The 11,522-nt window shown below is 52.1% G+C and overlaps 1 protein-coding gene across 4 annotated transcripts in view; it reads left to right on the top strand.

Moving 5' to 3' along the window:
• Window positions 1-1,786: 1,786 nt before the first annotated feature.
• Window positions 1,787-11,522, top strand: part of ZHX2 (zinc fingers and homeoboxes 2) — a 172,574-nt gene continuing 162,838 nt past the window's right edge. For all 4 annotated transcript variants that reach the window (XM_007188845.2, XM_007188841.2, XM_007188842.2 and 1 more), the window contains exon 1: window positions 1,787-2,180. The gene's annotated coding sequence lies outside the window, so the exon portion shown is untranslated. The remainder of the gene's footprint in view (window positions 2,181-11,522) is intronic.

The following is an 11,522-nucleotide window of genomic DNA, read 5'->3' as shown; positions in this document are numbered from 1 at the left end:
CTCTCAGGTAGGAGAGCACCTCGCGAGAGACCCCCTCCAAGGCCAGGACCTAGTTTTATGCACCGTTAACTAACAAACAAACAAACCCTACCTCAGCAATAACGGAACAAACAGGTGCAAGCCAGTAAGAAAGTTTTGCATATGAGCTATTTTTATTTTTATTGCAGAAATTTCTGGCGACCCAAAGAAGGGGTTCTGTCAGAGAAATTGGAGCCCTAGGAGAGACCCTAGGAAAACTTTGTAGCTACTTTCTTCTCCTCATCCTAGGAAACGAAAATGCCAAAAGGTCTCCAGGTGCGTTGGCCTCGCAGTCAGCCCCAGAGCCAGGCGTTTTCACCCCAGTCCCCGTCCTCGCCTCCAGCCACTCCGCCGTACACGGCCACCTGTTGCTGCCCTCGCGCCCACAGCCGCGTCGCAAGCCGCCGCTAGAGTTCGTTCTAATTCCCCGGAGCAAAGGCTGTGGCCAGGAAGCCCCGACACTCCGCTCCTGCTCATCTTCAGGGCAGGCGGGGACTCCGCTGAGCCCCCCAGCCCCAGGCTCCCTTTGTCTCCTCGCTGCGCTCGGACGTCAAAAGTGGACCCCAGACAGTATCCCCTTGCCCCCGCTTGGCTCGTGCGCGCTCGCGCTCAGCTCACACCTGGGAGATGCTAACGAGCCGAGATGCCCACGGAGGAGAAACTGGTCCACCCGGGCAGGAGCGGGCGGCGCAGACAGGTTGCTCTACGGGAGATTCCAAAGCGTCCCCTGAATCCCAGATCCCTTAGAGCTCCGTAGCTGAGCGCTGTTGCAGGAACACCGCGCCCAAAACGCAAGCTCACGGTTGCCGAGGCCGCAGGCGAAGAGCAGTGCGATCCTGACTCGCCTTTGCTCTCAGGCGCCGGAGGGGATCCAGGGGGCGGCGGCGGTTAGGGATGCCCTCCCGCCCGGAACGCCGGAGTCCCAATTCCGAAAGAGACCCGCCTCGCTTCCGAGGGACTTCCCTGAGAGCGCCGCAGGGGTGTGCATTTCTCGAAGTCTGAGAATCCCGGAGAAAGCTGGCCCGACAAGAGTTGAAGTCAGCTCCCGGGGCGTCTGTTTGTTTATTGGCTCTTAAGGGAAAAGTTTGAGGATGTTGAACCAACCTTAGACCTGGCGCAAGCGGAAATCTCAGAATCTCTCCAGCAAAAGTAATCTAATTTCGACTCGTTATATAAGTGGGGGGCTCTTTCTTACCCTCCCTACCCCAAGCCCTCTCATTACTATTCCAGGAGTTAAATGTGTCTCGCTTAAAAAAAAAATTTTTTTTTTAAAGTTATTATTATTTCTTTGAGTCCGAAGGCGGGAGAAAGAGCAGGCAGAGCCGGGGGCGCGCGGCAGCCCCACCCTCGCGCTGCCCCTTGGGCTGCGGCAGGAACGCGGGATCCCGGGTGCCGCCGGCTCGGGGCGAGCAGCCGAGCCCCGCGGTCCCTCCGTCTGCCACTCCACGTGGTCAAGATCAACAGTTTGTTGAGCTCATCAGTGACACCTTGAACTTTTCATAAAGAAAATGGGTATTGCACCGGGAGGGTTCGGCCGCGGCCGCCGCGCCGGGTCCTGCTTAATATTCAATGATCTCGCTCGCGCCTCCCCCTCCTCCCCTCGCAGAAATTCCACCGAGTCCGTTACTGGGCTCAGACTTTTAAGTTAATTTACTGCCCTCCCCCCAACCTTGGCTAGTAACCAGCGCCTTTAGGGCTAGCTTCCCCCCCAGCTCCCGCCTGAAAATGACATTTCGCCGGCGTCTCCGGAGGGGGCTGAATTTCACTTTGTAACTTTCTGCGGAACCCGAGCCCGGGTGGCAGCTCGGGTGGTGGTATCGTATGCAAATACGCATGCTGACGTTACAGATCATGTGGGTTTTGGCGTAGATTCCCCACTGATCGAGACATTTTTTTCCCCTTTTTTTTTTCCTTCTTTTTTTTTTCTTTTTCTTTTTTTTCTTTCTTTCTAAAAATTTTGGCCACTGTTCTCCGAACGGGGGCTTCTTCTGTCTGTCTGTCTGGCAGGCTGGCTTTCCCCCTCTTTCCCACGGAGCCCGAGCCGGGCGCCCGGTGGGGAGTGGGGAGTAGGTGGGGGAAGCCAGCAGAGTTCCATTTTGGAACGCCCGTGCCGCGTCTCCGCGTTCCCAGCCCGGGTCTCCGCGTTCCCAGCCCCGGCGCAGGTAAGAAACTTCGCCCCGGCGCGGAGCACCCCCCGCCCGGCGCCGCCGGCCCCAAGCCCCGCACGCCGGGCACCGGCCACTCCAGCCCAACTTTCCCACCGCTGCCGCAGCCGCCGCCGCCGCCGCGGCTCCCGAAAATGTGTTGTTAATGGGACTTGGCCGGGTTTGCGATTGGAAGGGGGGGGAGCGGGAGGGAGGGTGCAGGCTCTTTTTGCGGGTAGGAGGAGATCAGAGGATCCAGAGGTGGGGGAGATTTTTTTTAAAGAGTTTTGATTACAAGTTTGGATCAATGGGAGGCAGACCGAGGAGGAGGAGGAGGAGGAAAAACATGTCTACGTTTCCCTATGTCGACATAAGCCACAAAAAAATATGGCGTCCGCTTTCGACAGGGCGTTACGTAGACCCGACTCTGTTTTTATTTATTTATTTCGTGGCCGGCTCCCTCCCTTCTCGGCCAAACTGCGGCGCTTTGTGCGAACGGGGCCGGTCCCGCGGGGACTCCACCGGGACGTGGCCCCGGCTCCGCGGGGTCTGGCAGGCGGGGGGCTGCGTGTGTGTGCTCCCCTCCCTCCCCCGCTCTCCCCTCTTCTCCCCTCTCCCGGTGACGATTCGCCGTAATGTGGTGGCAGGAAGCATGACGCCGTGGGTTGAGGCTGCCTCTCCTCTCCGCGCTCCTGCTGGCTGCAGGCTGCAGGCGCGCGGCGCGGGCGGGCGGCCGCCCGAGCTACCTGCCGGGGGCCGGGCCGGAGTGCGGCGCTGTCCCCACGCCCCGCTCAGGTGCCGGGGAGCCCGCGTGGGGAGGGGCGGCGGGTGACCCTGGGGACCCCCGGGCCCGGCTGCCCGCAGCCCGCCTCTGCCCGCCCAAGCCCACGATCGCCCCCCGGAACGGCAGCTGGCGCTTTTCGTCTGCCCCACGAGAGGTTCATCTTTGTTGGTGTTGCGGCTCCTTTGTGGCGTCCCCAGGACTTGGTATCTTCGCCTTTGCAAACTTGCCCCTTTCCCAGCCGCTTTGCAGGAGGCTGGGAGAGGAGTGGAAAGTTGGAAACCAGTGAGCATCACAGCACGGTCCCCTCGGCCTCGTCGCTGTGCGGAGCTCGGGAGGCGGCGGCGGAGGACCGGGAGCAGGAGGGTGGTGTGTTAGGCTGCGGAGAAAACTTGCCGGGGAAGCCAAGTTGTGATTTGCTCAGGCTTCCACCTGATGGATCGGCTTCAAAGCCAGTGGGGTCTCTCTGCCTTCAGCTATTAACGCGATGGCCTTTTGTTTGTCTGGGAGGTGGGGGAGGAGGAAGGTGAGGAAATAATGACTTTCCCTGGACCCCTCCCCTTTGAAAGTGTCGCTGCCCAGCTTGGGCCCCAGGGATCACCAAGTCTCTTCAGGCCCTAGAGTTCTGCCCTACCTGCTCCCTGATGATCGCCTTCTGTCTCCAAGTTAGCAGCTCCCCAAGTCTGAGGCAGGCCCAGTTGGGCAGGATTTGGGGATCAGGCATCCCTCCCCTTCATCCCTTGGGTCGCTCAGGCCTCCCAGTTACCCTCTTAAAACACACACATACACACACACTCACACACACACTCTCACTCCTTTATGTAGAGCAGAAATTAATGCCTGTTGAAGTGAAGAGAGTAAGGTTCAGAGAGCTCTTCAAGATTTCCGTCAAAAGGGGATTTTCTATTTATGAGGGCAGTTAGTTAAAGAACTTGAGTCCCGGGGCAGTAATGTCAAAAAGCATTTGAATGACAACCAAGCGGAATAAATATCTTGTAAAATGGCATGTTTAATGGTAAAAATAGATGAATGGAGCCGTCAAGTGCTTGAATGGGACTAACATAACGGTTTAAGTTTAAAGGGAAAGTTATATAAAGCTGTATACACATCTTCTTTTAAGGCCAAAGGGGGGAAATCTACAAGCTAGATTGAAATGTGTCACCGACAGTGACTGGATCCGCGATCTGTGGGAATATCATTGCTGTTTAAACACTCTGCTCTGTGATTGTTCTCACGTGCACGCGTACCTTCCGGCCAGGTTTGGTGTCAACTAAGGATCCACTTGAAGTTAATAGCTTTTAAGGGGAAAATTTGGAGGCCAGCGTTCTGGGGTAAATCGGATATATTAGCTAATCCCCGTTTAAAGGAAAAAATCAAAATGCCACAAATGTTCGTTGGCACTCAAGGAAAGTATTCTCCCAACGTAAATGCAGTGTACCTTGACATGCCAAAAGGCAACCCCACCCCAAGCGTCCCATCCACATCAGGACCATGTGATTCAGTGGGAGGCCATGCATTTGACAAAAAGAATGATGACGGTGTTTGATAACAATTGCTAACACTGTTTCAGTATGCCGGGTATAATGCTGTATATTTTACATGCTTTATCATTTAATTCTCACCATAACCCTATGAGATAAATACTATTATTATCCCAAGTTTAGTGTGGAAGAAACTGAAGCTCAGAGAGGTGAAACAAACTTACCCAAAGCCGCTTGGCAAAAATCAAATTCCATGTTTGAAGCCAAGCCTTACAACACTCCAGTATAGCAGCTCCCCAGATATGGGACGTTGTAGTTAGACTGAAAAGTAAAGGCAGAAAAGAGGGAAGAGTGACCATGGCCCAGTGGTCCGAACTCAGGAATTTTCCTAGTTTTCATCTCTTAATTCATTTATTTAGCAGCTGTGTGTTGATTTATTTGTTCATTCCGCAACTGTAAGATTCATCACACTAATAAAAGCCTAGAGTCATTAAGCAATTTTATATGCCAGAGACCATTCTAAGTGCTTAGGATTAAACTATTTTGTCTTCGTGACAACCCTGCGGGGTAAAGTACTGTCATCCTCTCCTTTTTATAGATGAGGAAACGGGCACGGAGAGGTTCTCTAACTTGCTCAAGACCAAACAGCTAGCAAGCAGAGTGCCAGACCCCAGAACCTGCACACTCCACGTGTGCAGACAATGCACTACTCCAGACATTATAGAGGTGCTGCTGAGATAAAGCATCTATCTAACCTCGATGCAAAGCACTGCTGCAGACACCATGGACATGTTAGTGAGACCAAGACCCCTTACCCTCTAGGAATTTGAGCAGCCAGCAGGCCAAATAAAGCAGGATGAAATAGGTGCTAGAATTGAGAAAAGTAACTACTGTGGAAGTACAATGAAGGGCGCAGTTCTTGTGTTCTGAGGGACCGACCCATGGAGGATTTTCCAGAGCGGGTAGCATCAGAACTGACCCATGACTGAGGAGGAACAATGTCTGGCGGTGTGTCGGGTATCATTGCACTCACCTGTTAGCAACAGAAATCCTGCCCACCGGTGACTTAACCAGATGGGGGCTTATTTGTGTCAGACAACAAGAAAGTGGGTGGGACAATGCCTCAGCTGTACCACTGGGGACCCAGGCTCTGTCTTTCTACTCTGCCACCCCTAGAGTATAGGCCTTTGACCCCAGGTCTATCATCTCGTGGTAGGAAGGTGGCTGCTGCGTCTCCAGACCTCACATCTGCATTCCAGGAAAGGGGAAGTAGGATGAGGGAGGCACAGAGAGCATTTACCTAGTGTGGCTTTACTGTTACATTTGGAAAGGGACACCCCTCTCAGGGACTTCTGTCCTTAGCTCAACCAGAACTGTGCCACATGGCCACCCAACCCTACCAGGAAGGGGCAATGCCGTGTTTTTAGTTAGGCACGTCACTGCCACAAGCAAACTGGGGTTCAGCTTGTAAGGCAGAAGGGGTGAATGGAGAAATGGTTGTTGAGTTGGCAGATAAAGCATTAGTGGCCTCAGGTGAGAAGAGGAGGTTATTCCTGATGAAGTTAAAACTGCGTCCTGAGAGCTGTGTGTATTCTGGGGAGATGGAGAGGGGGATGCAGGGAAGGTTGTGCAAAGAGATGACGCCACACTTGGGGATGGACGTGGAGGAGGTTGGCTTTTAATCTGTAGGTACTGGGGAGCCATGGCAGGCTTCTGAGGAGGGAGTGTCAGGTGTTTTAGGAAGGTAAGACTGACAGCAGTGTGCCTTATGGAGATGAATCAGCTTGGTTCTTATTTGAACTAAAATGAGTCCTGGAAAGTTTCAGACCAGGGGACCAGTTCTGCCTTAGAGCAAAAAGAAGACAGCACACTAAGAAAGTGAGGAAGATTTTCTTTTAGGTCCTGCCAATAGTAATCCAAAATCAACCTGATGTTAGTCAGCTGTTACCAGGAAGTAACTAGCTCTCCTTGTGCAGTAACTCAGTGAGTGGAACTGGATACACTGGGAGGGGTGCCAGTTTACTCCCCAGACATGACGCTTGCTTTTTTCCTAACCCTCGGCCTCCCCAGGCCCCACCTGCAACTCCACCACTCATCAGCAGAATAATTTTGGTCGTGACCCTTCAGTTTTGATTTTAAAGGAGGGGATGCTGTCAGAGGGCCTCAGAGGGCCTCCGGTCAGGTTCCCCACGCTGGATTCCTCCAGCAAGGACCCACACCCCTGATTCTCTGCTCAATTAATAGCTTTATGATTTGGGGCTATTACATACCTCTTTAAATCTCAGTTTCCTCATCTCTAAAATGGAGATTCTTCCAGCAGCTGCCTCCTGGGTTGTTGTGAAGCTTAAGAAGAGATTTATAAAAGAGCTTAGCACAGCTAAGAGCTAACACGTGGCGTATTCTCAGTAAACGTTACCTGTTATCACCATCATCTCCTCCGCCATCATAATCACTGCCACCACCTCTAGGATGTGACTTTGTTTCCTTGAGATGCCACGTAATTAACATGCATGGATTCTTATGGTAGATTTCGAGACCCCCAACTGTCCCCATCTCATTGCAATTCTCCTCCCTACCCCCCCTCCCCCATACACATATATGCTCATTTGTGGCAAGTCTGAGCAACTACTGACATGGAAATCTCCTCCTGAATATCACAGTGGGACCCTGGTGCAGTGTTCAGGTACTGTAATGTGCTGTGTCATGGTCAAATCCAGACAGCGCAGTTCTGAAAGGATGCTTAACTGCTCACATACCCCTGTGGTAGACAATAAAGTGGGCATTGTTTTTGGTATTGACAAGGTAGTTTCATTTGTAGTTGGAAAAAAAGAAAGTCCTCTGGATTCCCCGCCCCTGCCCTACATCGAACAGGTTGTGATTTTAAGAACATCCACCCCCAACCTGTTTCCTGTTCCTACGCTTGAAGTCATGCACTTAAGAGGGGTTGATTGGCAATGGTGTGTGTGTGTATTTGTGTGTGTGTGTGTGCGTGTGTCTCACACATACGCACATGTAACAAGCCCCCAAGGAGAAAAACAGTCTTGGCAACGGTCCATCACGTTCCACCCAAACTTTAAAATGGAGTCAAAAAAGAAGACCAAGAGTCAGTTTTCTTGCTGACACCTCTCCTTACCCCCTGGTGAACAATTTACGTGTTAAAAGCCACAGTTCTGCACACTTTCTTCCTCTTTCTGCCCAGCTCTGGTCCCCTAGTACTAGAAACACTTAGTGGAGATTAAATCTTATTACACAATGTTTCACTGCAACAGTATTTACCACATAAAACCTGCAGTGAATGAAATGCTTGGGCTCTTGATTCATGGGGGATCGATATTAAGGAGTGTGACCCAGGCATTCACTCACTTCGGTATAAGATGTTCAGAGTATGCTTTAGGGGTGCACAGGCTTGGTTTGGGATGGAAAAATGGGAAGCGTATGCTGGGTTTACTTTCCTGGATTTAAAGCCACTCTGGGTTCACCAGGCAGGGGGAAACCAGCCAAATCCTGGGAACCATTTGCTGTCAAGCTCCAGGCAGGGAGCGGATTCCTGTGTCTCTGGGGCATTGGAGGGTGGCTGAACTGAATTAGCTCTTTCTCTGGGAGGGAATCCTCCCTGTCGGGGGCCCAGAACAGACTCTGTGGGAGAAAGAAGGAGCCTGCTGTCAAGAAGGGTAGAGAGAAAAAGATGAATGAGATTTTCTGGGCTGGTTGGATGCCTGCAGCTGCAGCTTCTGGGCTCCAAAACATCTGCAGAAAACCAAGGAAGGACCAGAGTCTACACGGAGGAGGCCGCATGCGCGCATGCATGGGCTGGGCCAACGTGACGGTTTAAATCAGTGTCGCAGAAAGCCTCAAGGAAAACACTCCTCAGCGGGGCTGACATTTGTGTCCCCCCGACCGCCATCTCCGCCCTGCCACAGACCCCAGCCTTGTCCACTCTGGCTGATGAGATGGAATGAATACAAATCTCCCTGCACACCCAGACACACCACAAACACAGAGAAGCAACAACTTCCAAAAGCTGAGCACCTACCTTGCGCCAGGCGCCCTGCTGAACACCCTCTCTCCACTGTGTCCTTCAGTGTGACCCTGAGGAGCACACTGAGAGCCATGGTGGATCCCCACTTTAAAGACAGGAGACCAAAGCTCAGAGCGGTCAGGCGCTTGCTCAAGGTCACAAAGAGAAGGTAGCCAAGATTCGAACTCAGATCAGTCTGATTCTAAAGCTGATGCCCTTGGTCATCACCGGGTCTTTCTGAAGTCTTCTGGAGGCTCCACCCCAGCCTGCAACAATATGGAGGGAGAAGGGACACTTTTAGAATGAGCTTCTGGCCAGTCTGACGGCTTCCCTGCTAAAGGAGTGCAGGGGTGAGTGCACACAGGCATGCGTGTGTGTGTTTGTGAGTTTAGTCAAAACAGAAGACAGTTCCAGAGCTGTGCCTGTTATCCTTAGCCCCCCAAACCCCACCCCCAAGACAATTCTCAAGCCTCTATCGGTGTCTCTACCAGAACATTCTCTAGGGGGCACGGCACCCTCTCCACCCTCTCCTCCCTGGCTCTGGCGAGAAAAGGAATCCCAGTGGGCTGAAAGCTGCAGAGTTGGAGACGGTGGGAGGAGAAGCTGGGCGCTACTTTCAAGATGCTGAACAGCCTTGCCAGCCAATGGGGGAAGGAGGCAGAGGAGCAGGCGTCGGGAGGGTGGAGAATGGCTGCATCACTGTTTTTATACAATAAAAGAGGATCATTGTCACTGGGAGCCCTTGAATCGTAGCACGTCTGCCCGTGGTTCTCTCCAGCTGCAGGGCCATTTAGTTAAGTAGCACACAGAAAACTCCTTTCAGCTGACATTACTTTTCCCGCTGTTTTTAAAATATGAGACTGGGCTGAACTGCTCGAACGAAAAAGCCACCTCAGGCTCCCTTAGCCCCTGTGTGTACCCGGAGCCCCCACGGAACCTCCCTGGCCTGTGCAGGAGAACTTTTAGAAATTATTTTGCTTTGCATTGCACTCTTGTCTTTTTGGAAACAGCACCTGTAAGGTATTTGTACCCAGCCTGGTCAGAGCTGGATGTCACGGCCACGTTGTTTAGGGTGGGTGGTGGCCCAGAGGGGGTAAGGAGAGGCCAGAGTGACAGGGGCTGGAGGAGGGGAGATATAGACTGACAGCTAGAAGCTGGAAGAAGAGACTGCCCGCCTGGCCAAGAAAGCGAGGGGAAGGGATGCTCCAGGCAGGAGTGGAGAGGAGAGGGCCTCACCTAACTGGCCCTAACAGAGCGCCAAGATCACGTCATCCTGCAGAACGGCCTGGAATTTAATTGATTCTGAGCAGGCAGTGAATTTCTGCCAGAGCCACACAGCTCAGGAGAGCTGGAAGACTTCACATTGTTTCCAAGAGCAAAGGTTCCTGGGTCCACGGAGCCAAAGAGTAGAAACGGTTTGGATCGCTGGTGGGTTAATGGTAGACCCTCCAAAGACGGAGGGCAGGAGTCGACACTGAAATGGGACATGGCCTGACTTTGGCACTTTTAGAAATGGGATTTATGGGTCTCCTGGTAGAAAGTCTAATGTCCTCTGGCATCCCCGGAGGGGGACGTTGAGGGGATGAGAATAATAGCATTATTATTAATGTTATTAATGGTGCATTAATAGGATCAAGGAGTATTCTAGCAGGAAGAAAGTTGAGGGATCGCCGTATCAAGCGTAGGGGAACTGAGGCTCAGAGGAATAAGGGAATTCGCCCAAGGTTACAGGATCCTATGGCAGTGTATGGCTTTCCCTCTTCTGTACAATCTAACTCAAGGCCCTCTGTGTCCTTAGGACTCCCCTGACCAGCCAGCTCCATCACAGTACCTTCCCCTCCCCCCTTCTTTTTTTCTGTCCAATCAGCAAACACTCACTGAGCACCTGCCAGAGGAAGAAAACAACATCCCTGCTCTCAGGAAGTTCACGGTCATTTGGCACTTAGCAGCAACTGCTTTCTGACATCACAGGCACAAAGCTGAGTGCCTTTTGTGGGTTAGCTTACAGCACTTCTAGGAGCTGTGAGGACTCTGTTATCCCAGTTTAACAGATGAAAAAGCACAGAGTGGGGAAGTCCTTTGTCCAAGGTTTCTGGAAGTCAGGCAATCCTACACCACACCTGATGCTCTTAAGGCACGGGCACATGCAGCCTCTCCTACCCTCTGTGCACCTGCAGCTCCAGCGAGAGGGCTGGGGCCCCTCCCTGACTGATTAGCGCCGAGGGTGGAGTCACCAGCCTGCACTGAGGATAACACGAGGATGGGTGTGCATTCAGGGCCTGACAAAGGGCCTTCTTATGTGTTGGGGGTTTTCCCAATGTATTGAATGTCGACTGTGTGTAGGCTCCACACACCCTTACACCATAGCGCAGGTCATTTGTGTGGCAATCCTGCTAAGCAGATAGTGGGAAGGGCAGAGCCGGAACTCCAACACAGGTCTGTGCAATCCCAGACCGGATCAGTTTTAGCCACATCAGGCAGGCATGCCTCAGCTAGAAGTCGCTGATTGGGGGGTCCTGTGTGGGCCGGGGCAGGTCACTTAGGGACACAGAATCACAGGTGGCAGCCCAGTTTAGTTTCCCAAAGGTCTCCATAAAACTAAAGGAACTATGAGGCACTTTAGGCAACTTTCAGTTGAGCAACAGATACTTATTTGAGCATAATAAGAAGTCCCAAGTGCTGTGTGCCAGGCCCTGTGCATCTCTGTAGCATAGATATTAGCATTAGTCACAATTAAGAAAATAGCTTGAGAAGTAATTTACATAACTTCAAATCCACCCATTTAAAGTGTACAGTTAACTGACTTTTTGTATATTTACAGCGGTATGCATTCATCACCACAGTCTAATTTCAGAACATTTCCATCACCCCAGAAAGAGGTCCTGTGCCCGTTCAGTCACTCTCCATCCCCATCTCCCACCCTCTCTCCCACAGCCCTCGGCGACCACGGATTAGACTTTCTGTCTTTATATATTTGCCTTTACTGACATTTCATATGGAAGGAATTGTATAACATGTGGTCTTTCATGTGCTTCTTTCACTTGGCGTGTTTTTGATGTTCATCCATGTTATAGCATGCA

Source organism: Balaenoptera acutorostrata, chromosome 17 (assembly GCF_949987535.1).
Source record: "Balaenoptera acutorostrata chromosome 17, mBalAcu1.1, whole genome shotgun sequence".
Lineage (NCBI taxonomy): Eukaryota > Metazoa > Chordata > Mammalia > Artiodactyla > Balaenopteridae > Balaenoptera > Balaenoptera acutorostrata.
The sequence above is the reverse complement of the archived record's forward strand: the minus strand, read 5'-3'. Positions and strand labels throughout refer to the sequence as shown.